At 41.0% G+C, this 8,772-nt stretch overlaps 1 long non-coding RNA gene across 1 annotated transcript in view; it reads right to left on the bottom strand.

Annotated features, from left to right (window-relative positions):
• The window catches only part of LOC137861711 (uncharacterized), a 34,451-nt gene extending 25,883 nt beyond the window's left edge, over nucleotides 1–8,568 (bottom strand). Inside the window, exon 1 of the long non-coding RNA XR_011099789.1 lies at nucleotides 8,187–8,568. This is a non-coding gene — a long non-coding RNA (uncharacterized lncRNA). The remainder of the gene's footprint in view (nucleotides 1–8,186) is intronic.
• Between the last annotated feature and the right edge of the window lie 204 nt (nucleotides 8,569–8,772).

Below are 8,772 nucleotides of genomic sequence, written 5' to 3' on the forward strand. Positions count from 1 at the left end.
GAGAACAGACTGCTATGTTCTTATCATAAGAAACATCAGATATTATACTTTTATAAGAAGTTTGACAGAATTCTGGTACGTCAAACATACTGAAGCCTAAAAACCTAAAATCTATTTATTAATCACAGCTAGCTTTGCTTAGGCTCTGTACACTGATACCAGCTTGTTTCTTTAGTTCTTTATTTCTTTACGTACAGAATATTTTTTCTTTATTTTTTTCATCTACCAACATGGTTTTATTGGTGGCTAAAAGGCATCCAGGAAAAGTGATCTGTAAAACACAACAATGCAGTATGTTTCCCATGGCTACTCAAGTTATTAAAAGGTTAGTTCAAGTCTGCAGGCAGTGAAATCATACCACCATTATCATCGCCTTGTGGGAGCAATAATTCTGGGTGGTCTGTAACACTACAACTCCTGGCCTCCTAGATAGTATGACGATATTGTCAAGAAGAGCCTATCTAGGAGTGTAACTAGGCTGAGACTTTTTGACCTCATAGATAAATAGGTTTTGTTGAAAGCCGTTCTATTATTTTTCAGATTAGCTTGGACTTGCATTTGCTTCATTCTCTGTTGTGGGGGTGGGGAGAGAGAAGGGCCTTGAGATATCCAATAAATGTTTATCCAGCTGCAGTAGCTTGATTCTTAAAGTATAACTGTCAACATCTCCACTCCCTCATGCAAATCTAAATTTGTAAACAATCCTAATAATTCCTCCTCACTGTTGTTCGTTTTAGTTTTACATTCCTGACTGAACAGCTACAGTACTTGAAGCAAGGAAAGCAAAGCTAGTGAAACCAGTACTGTCTGTGGCAGAAAAAAAAATGTTGTACTAAAACCAGGGGCTCCCAGAACAGACTGTTCAATGCTAATTTTAAATCTTAAAAAAATAGTTCCAGTTTGACATCAGAGTGGGCTATTTTTTCATATTTTTTAAATAATAAAGAGCAACTGTGTTGCATTTTTTTCAGATGTTTGGTTCAACTCCCATTCCCTTGTGTAAATGGCCTTAGAACATTTAGGATTTTTTTTTTGAAAGCTATGTAAGAAGAATTCCACTTTGCATGCACTTTCCTACCACCATACTTCATGAAATAAAATGTCTTTATCTCATTTGTCCATAGTTTCTTTTTGCCTAGCTATAGCATCCCTGAGCAGAAGGTAAGTCAGCCTACTTAGGAAGGAGATCCACTAAGTTCTCTGTATCATGAACAAGTGGAATGTTACATTTTTTCCCCCTTCTTAATTAATAATTAAATAATAAGGCATGGTACTGGGCCATCACTGAAGACATTTTATTCCAGGCACAGTGAAGAGCACTTTCCAGCACTTATGTAGCTTCAGCAAAGGCCTGATCTTGCAAGTATTTATACACTGGCTTAATGGGGAATAGCTGAGATTAAATTAATGAGCCTAATGAACTGCCAAGACTAGTCTTGCACATAAACATTTGTAGCACTATGGACTAATAAAATTGTCTCTATAATTTTGAGGCTATTTCAATATAGTGTTTTAGAGATCTTTTTAAGATGTTAAAACAAATAATTCTCTGAGCAGCAAAATAAAGCATTATTTCTCACAGTTTATCTAATGATTGAAGTCCTTAGAGGATTCTGTAACGAACACAGCTTTTCCCTCAGAAAAAGTCTAAGTCCCTTTCCACTTTTTCTGCAGGTATTTTCAGATCACTTTAAGACAACAGGACCTTTGATATCTCTATCTCTCTCAAATTTGGTTAGAAGTTGGCCCAAAAATTTAGAGGCTATAAGGGGACTCATAAAGCAATGGCATAGACCCTGTTTCTAGCATGATTTCTTTAGAAAAAGACTGAAGACAACGAAGAAGTCTAAACAAAAAAAAAAAAACAAACAACTGTTATACCTTATTGAACCCACAGTTGTAAAAGACGCGTCTAGTTTGTATATATTGATTTGGCAGGTTATATGCTAAAAAGAACGCCTTAGCAGAAGGAGCTGGCCAAAACTTAACTCTGCACTTTCTATTTACAGTTTTGGTTCTCAGCTTTGACACAGCCTTTATATTGCTTTCTAAATGCAAAGGTTTAACTACACATTTCCTCACCCTCAGTCAGCTTGCCAGCAACTGAAAGGAGTGCCACACACAACACCAAAACTTTGGTATTTCTCCATATTTCATGCATTTGCATTAAGAGCTGTAATGTGGGTCAGGCTATCTTCAGTTCCTGCTGGTAGGTGGAAACCTGAAATACAGATTCCCGTCCTTATTTTCTCTATTACTTCCTTCTCTCTTCTAAGATGTGCTAACAAGGCAATTTTTTATTTTTTTTTTTTAGAGACACCTCCACCTCTGCCTTTTTATCATAGCCAAAAGCTTTCCACACTTCTCTGGAGAAAACATTTTGGTCAGTTGGCTTATAAGTAGTTACCTAATGCAATCTCTAGAGACTTGAAGGTCCTAAGCTTTCAGGTGGTCTTGAGCACCTCTTCCCATCATATATTCAACAAAATCGTAAGGCCTTGGGTTGTTCAACAGGCTGGTATTCCCCAGATCTGTCAGCCAAAGCTGCCCAATCTTAATGGTAAATACCATATTAACAAAGATGCCAGAACTAGCACACGTTGCTGCTGATGGTCAAGTCTCTTTGTTCCTTTGGAAACAACTATGGACATTCCCTGGACACTGAAACTCAGTCTGGATTCTCTAGATTCAGAGAGCCAAGGAATTAGAAATAAATCTCCTGGGAAGCAGAGAAGAGGTATTATATCCTGCTCCCAGACTCAGTAAGTCATCCTTCAGCAATATTAATGGTGGAATGTGATATGAAAAAGATTCACCTCAACCTAACAGGTAACATTACTCATGTCTGCATGACCCTAACAAGGACAGCATGCATGGCTGAGGGTCAGCTTGGTACACAGATGTTGCCCTTGTGATCTGACCCCCTTTCCATTTGCAGTGGGAAGCCCCACAGAGCAGCTGCTGAAGGGCTCCACAAGAGAGGATGATATTACAGCGTCACTACTTCTCCAATTCCAGGCCCTTCAGAAAAGAATCTGAAGCCGATCCATTTCCCCAGTCATAGGTTCCTCAAATTTGGACCATTCATTCTGCCACATAACATTTATTTTCCATTTCTTGTCCCTGAATTTCCTTATTTTCAATACAAACAAGGAGAAGAATTGAAATGAGCTCCACTGCATGAAGCTTCCATATGTTTATCCTATCACTTCTTTGTACTTCATTGATCAGCCTTAATTTTCCATCAATATTTGTCACTAACAAGCTGGCAAAACTCACTCATAAAAATGACTTAAATAGTGTGCCATAAGACCAATCAATGATGCTTACAACACAGGCTTTGGTCATACTGTGTAAATGCAGAATAGTGCATACAGCTTTATAAGAAGGCATTAAAAAGGCAGAGTCTTGAAATGCAGATTAAGCACATGATCATTTTGAGACCCTCTTTAGCAAGCTTTGGGTGCCGTCACTACAGCTCGTCCCCCATATCTCCTTGAGCAGCAATATCTTCAAAGAATTCCATCAAGGCAGCGAGCCGTGACCTCCATTTCCTGACTCTGTGTCAGCCCGCTGTAATCAAGCTGAGCTTTTCTGAGTAGTCTTCCATTTGATCTCTGAAAAAAAAAAGTTTTCTAGGACTTTCCCTCTAACGGATGTCAATCTCAGAGTGCCAGTGCATATGGGTGCTTTCCCAGTTGGAGAAAGGTTGTTGCACCAGCATGGGTGAAGCTGCAGGGAGCTTCTCTGAACTCAACAACCTTGGCAAAACATTTCCCAAAGCTACTCCATTTTCCTCCTCGTGTACCTTCCTGCTCATGGGCAGGGCTGGATATTGCCCGTACACCAAGGAAAGAAGGACTTGGCCCCTGCCTCAAGTTACTTGGAGCAAGTGCCTGGCGCCGAGCAGGGTTAATGAAATGAGAGGGGAACAGCAGCAAGCTAATAAATCTCCATGAGCTTGAATGTGTGTCCTGGTCTGTATCCCATTAGTGACTGCTTATTTAAAAAAATAAATAAAACTAACATATCTAAGTGACACCTGGACACCAGCCAGTTCTCATTTTCTACCTCTAAAGCCCAATTCCTCAATCAAGCAAGTACTCATATAGGAGAGAAATCCAAAATAAGAGCTGTAGATCTTTGGAAAAACTAATCCCCGTTTCCAAAAAAGAATTCTTACAAGGCAGGTGCTTCTTTTAAAAGCATCTTTATTATGCTTATTGTCGAAGCTGCATGAAATCTAAGTTTTTATATATTTTTCAAAGAAAATCTTGATGTCCATTTTCAGTATGAAACAAAATAAAGACTTAACATTCTTTATTAAGTTGTTAATGTTCATTGTTAAGTTCTGGGTGAAATTTGGGGATTTCAGTGTTGCATTAGGATTTTGTTGTAGTGCTAAATGTCACTAGTACAGCATAACTTGTATTACTTTACAGTATTTAAAATAATTATTTTTTTAGGTACTGAGGTTAGACATTGTTATTTTGTGAAATACTCCTGTAGTTTGGGAACTTGGATAATTTCTATGAAAAATGTAAACATTAACTCTTGTAGACTTGGTAATAACTTTGATTTGTTTGCTTTTGTACTAGTTTTGATTTAAAATAATTATGAAGTCTGGTGCATTAGGGCAGAATCTGATACGACAACACTAAGCATTTTTCTTAAAAAGCAGTGTAAAAGAAAGTTCAATAACAGATCGAGGTGTTCTGAACAATAATTAGTGTTTCTGAAGTTATATTCCACAGAAGAAAAAGCTTATTTATTTTCCTAGACTATTTTGCTAATATATAAGCTTATTAATGGATGAAAAATTAAGAAGAGATTACAGATTTCAAAGCATTTTATTTTTTTTTTTCTAGTTAGGAATAGGTAAGTCAGATAAATCCCATATGCAAAGTAAATTTGTAGTGTCAGAGATAGACGAAGGTTTCTGAAGATCAGTGAGAATACTCAATGTGGGCATAGCTGAGTTCCCCACCTTCAAGTTCTGATTATTTCTGAAAGCTTTTAAAGCAACCGAGTTGCCCTTCCCCACTGCATCATTCAGAAACCACATCAGAGCCATAGATTACTTTCATCTTTCCTAACAGCCACTGAACCCAGAACATCACATCATTCTACTTCAGAGACAGATCTAGCCTTAGCTTATGCAGCTGTGTGTGATAATGCAATTAAAAGCCCAACACCTTCTGCAGTAAATGAAGAACCAGTGGGGCTAGTGTCAGCTCCAGTTGCCTCTGACCCCTTACACAACCAGATGACCCACTGGGGGTGAATTCAAGTTACTCCAGAGCAAGGATCGAACTGCTCTGATCCACAGCGAGGGCACCGACCTATCCCTGCATCCCCTTTCTGTCCCAGGAGGGTGTAATGTATGAGTTCCAGCTCACTTGAAGACTTGCCAAGCAGTAGTTGTTCAGCCTGATCAAGGAACACAGCACATCACAGGGCAACAGGCAAACTGGAACATCTATTTATTGAAGTAAGCCATAGAACAGAGGAGATTTTGTTCACTTGCTTAATGTGAAGTGTCAAAGTGGCCTCGAGACTGAGCTATTTAAAAACAAACAGTCCACTGGACTTCAACTAATAATTCTAAAGAGGAGATTCAGGCAGAGGGATGAAGACCATTTAGGTGCGATTAGCTCTTTTCCCCTCTGCTGCTCTGTCTATGGAGAATTAAGCAAGGGGAACAGAGGGATGAAGAAAAAAGAACGAGTCAGGGTACAGTACCATTGCAAATTTTTCATGTAAGTTCTCACCAAACAACTCGACCGCAATGCTCTTGTTATACTAAAAGTATGTACTTGCCACAAACCAAAGAAAAGCTGCATGGCTATGTTTGTCCCTTGGAAAAAAAAAAAAAAAAAAAAAAAGATTGCTTCTTTTGCCCTACAAAGTTTTGCCCTTATACCTTCCCTTGCCTTTATTTTCATTATAATCTTTGTCTTCCTGCAATGTCTGAGATTTCTTTTTAAGCTTTCAATTACTCCCCAATATCCATTGTCCCAACTCTCTACACTTCTCCTGCTTTACATGCAACCCATGTCCTGCAAGCATGTGAGGAGGCCAAATACCAGGCATCTTGGCACAAGCTAGTACTTTACACCTATTCACAAAGAGAAAACATTCCTCTTTTCTTAAGGAAGAAGAAAAAATAAAAAAGGGGAGCATAGCTCCACTGAGTACTCATAGCAAAGGGATGAAGTAATGTTTACACTCAGCCTTTCTAAAATATGTCTGGTCCCTTAATAATGACCCGCCAAAGCCGAAAATTAAGAGCGATAAGGTGAATCTACTATTATTAATTATTATGCATACTACAGTAATTTCCTGAGGTCCTGCAAGTGTCTCCATCATATTAGCTGCTTTACATCCACAAAACCAGAGGGACTTTGCTCCAGGGCTCTCCGAGCTTGCCAGGACTGCAGCAATTCCAGGGCTTCCTCCGGAGCAAGTTGCAGCCAGAGCTACTCGCAGACCCTGCAGGCCAGGAGCCCCTCAGCCGTGACTCCCAGCAGCTGAGTCCCTTGAGATTTCCACAGCCAAGTCACAGCCTGGCACTGGTGGGAACTTCACCCAGGCTGGGCCCAGGACCACAGCAGGAGTGCCATACAGCAGCACCTGAGTCTCTGAAAGTCCTCCAAGCTTAGTCGCAGCCCCAGACCCCCAGAGCTGCCAGGGGAAAAGCAGAGGAGACAACAGAGAGAATGGGGGCAGGCTTTGGGAAAGGGTCTCCAGCAGGGAAGGTTGGATGGGCAACAGTGGCTGCGAGCCAACCAGGAGGGGGTGATGCCAAACAGAACAAAAGCAATTTTAATTTCAGGTAAGGCTCAAATCTTAAAAGAAGTTGGGAGCCTCTACATGTGAATGTAGCTGTTGGGTGCAAATATCCTCCTTTCAGCCACTGATTCAAATCCATGCCCTGTAGGTGAGCAGAGCAACACAGGTCCCCCACAGCTGCCACTGCTCCAGACAGCAGGCAGGCATGCAGCATAAGGAGGGTGGGGAGCTCAGCCCGAGCACCAAGCAAGAGTGGGGGGCTGTTCTGCCAGGCCTCGTTCTGGCATACAATGTGGAATCTTTAATTCCTCTTTCCTACTCAGCAAAATAAGCTGGTGTGAGCAACAACCCAGAATCACAGCAGAGGAAGATCTTTGACCCAAAGCGTGAGTTTATTTACTGTCATCGTACCCTTTTATTTCAGAATTGCTTCTTAGAACCAGTTACCTGCCATCAATTGACAAGCTCTATTTAAGGGACAGTAAGCACTATGCCATTCCTCAAGATGTAACTGATTATTTTTGGACTTATACCAAATTCATCTTACTATCTTAACATTTTACTGTGCTTGTTCAAATCAGATGCTTAGCACACACAAGCCTGGTTGAGGCCACAAAATGTAAACCACAGGCAGATCAGTATTGGCCACTATCAGAGAGAACTCTGTGCCCCCCTACTCTCTTCCCACAGGCATGGGCACTGTTAGCTCACTGACGTGCACAGCTGTCTGAGGATGACATGCTCCAGACATGACTGAAAGCAATCTATTTCTTAGTTAGGAAACCTGCAGTAGCAATATTTACCAGAGCCTTTTTTCTTTATTTATTTTTTTCCTCAATTCTGAACTTTCAAGCCACTTTCAATCAACAAAAAGAAAGTATCATATACTCTTCTTGTCTAAGAGAAAGTAGATCCAGCCTCTTGTCTGAAGAACTCATAATATAATCATCACTTACGTAACTCATTTTTATTTTTTAATGTCACCAGAATGCACAACGGTTACCTTTTTGAGATAAAGCACCATCCATAATCACAGAACAATACAACTTATATTGATCATTAAAAAAATAAAGGCAATAACCCATCAGGATAATGCATCTTCATATATTTCCAAAAGTCCATCCTCCCAGGAAAACTTGTCTATTCTCATGGACACTCTGACTGACAGCAAGGTATTCTCAACAGAGCCAAAAAACACCCAGGATCCATCAGCTGTTACTAAAAGGTGCCCAGATTGCTGTTGCCCTGCTGGGGCAGCAAGAGCTGTGCCCTGGGAGAAATCTGGAGCAAGGCAGGCAGGGAACTCTGCAGCAACCAACACAGTCCTACAGCCCCTGAGCAAGCAGAGCAGGTCCAGTGGCATTAACTGGGGTCAGCCACAGCCCCACACTCACCAGACAAGTTCTCAAAGATGGAGCAGGTCCAAGGTAGTCAGGAAGGCAAGGTCAGGGTCATAAGAGCACGCAACCAAGGACTGGCACATGTGCAGTGTAGCTCAGACCAGGATCTGAGCTTAAATACAGCTCATGAACAAAGGGAGAAAGCCCCCAGCAACACTTCTCACAGGTTTTTCCACAGCACCCTGATGAGAAGTTACACAGCTGCACCCCATCAGAGCTGGAACTGATCACAGCCAGGGGATGGGGAAGAGGCTGCAGCCCCTGCTGGCTTGCTCAGCACCTAACACCCACCTCCGGGAGCAGAGCAACAAGCTCATAGCCATGCAGCCTTCCCATCACCTCTCCAGCTGGGCTCCTCAAACAACTTTTTCTGTGTCACATAGACTTTCAATGTGAAAATGTATTGTGCAGGATAGTTCCCCCCCCCCACCTAGTGGCTGATTTTTTGAAAGCAGAGTGACTGGTGCAACAAATATAAACGTGAGTTTACCAATTACACAGAAGGATTCTTATCCCTATACTTTAAGTTAAGTACATGCTTATGTGATGGCAAATTTGTCAAAGCAAGAATTAGGCAACT

Source organism: Anas acuta, chromosome 10 (genome assembly GCF_963932015.1).
Source record: "Anas acuta chromosome 10, bAnaAcu1.1, whole genome shotgun sequence".
Classification (NCBI taxonomy): domain Eukaryota; kingdom Metazoa; phylum Chordata; class Aves; order Anseriformes; family Anatidae; genus Anas; species Anas acuta.